The sequence below is a fragment of the Penaeus monodon genome, chromosome 25 (assembly GCF_015228065.2).
Source record: "Penaeus monodon isolate SGIC_2016 chromosome 25, NSTDA_Pmon_1, whole genome shotgun sequence".
Taxonomy (NCBI): Eukaryota; Metazoa; Arthropoda; class Malacostraca; order Decapoda; family Penaeidae; genus Penaeus; species Penaeus monodon.
This window is the reverse complement of record NC_051410.1, coordinates 2,224,557-2,224,830: the sequence shown is the minus strand read 5'-3', so window position 1 is coordinate 2,224,830 and position 274 is coordinate 2,224,557. Positions and strand designations below refer to the sequence as shown.

General features: G+C 50.0%; 1 pseudogene; it reads left to right on the top strand.

The window, feature by feature from the left end:
- Positions 1-274, top strand: part of LOC119589481 — a 57,811-nt pseudogene that overhangs the window by 38,803 nt on the left and 18,734 nt on the right.

Genomic DNA, 274 nt, shown 5'->3' with positions numbered 1-274 from the left:
TTGGTCCCACGCAACTACCCTGCACTATTCTCCCTCCGTCTAACTTGAGAAATTATATCACTTCTGAACTAGGTTGCAAAGACGTTTTATGCCGCTTTGCCTTACCTCGCTCATAGCCTCTCGTTTCTTGCAATTCGGACTTCGACTGTGCAATCTATTTCTGGTGGGTGGTGGAAGGGGGGGGGGGCCGGGGGCAACTCTCGCGGAAAAATAGAGAAATCTCGCCGGGAAAATCTTTTACGCACAGATTCATGTGGTGGATAGAAGAGGGAGG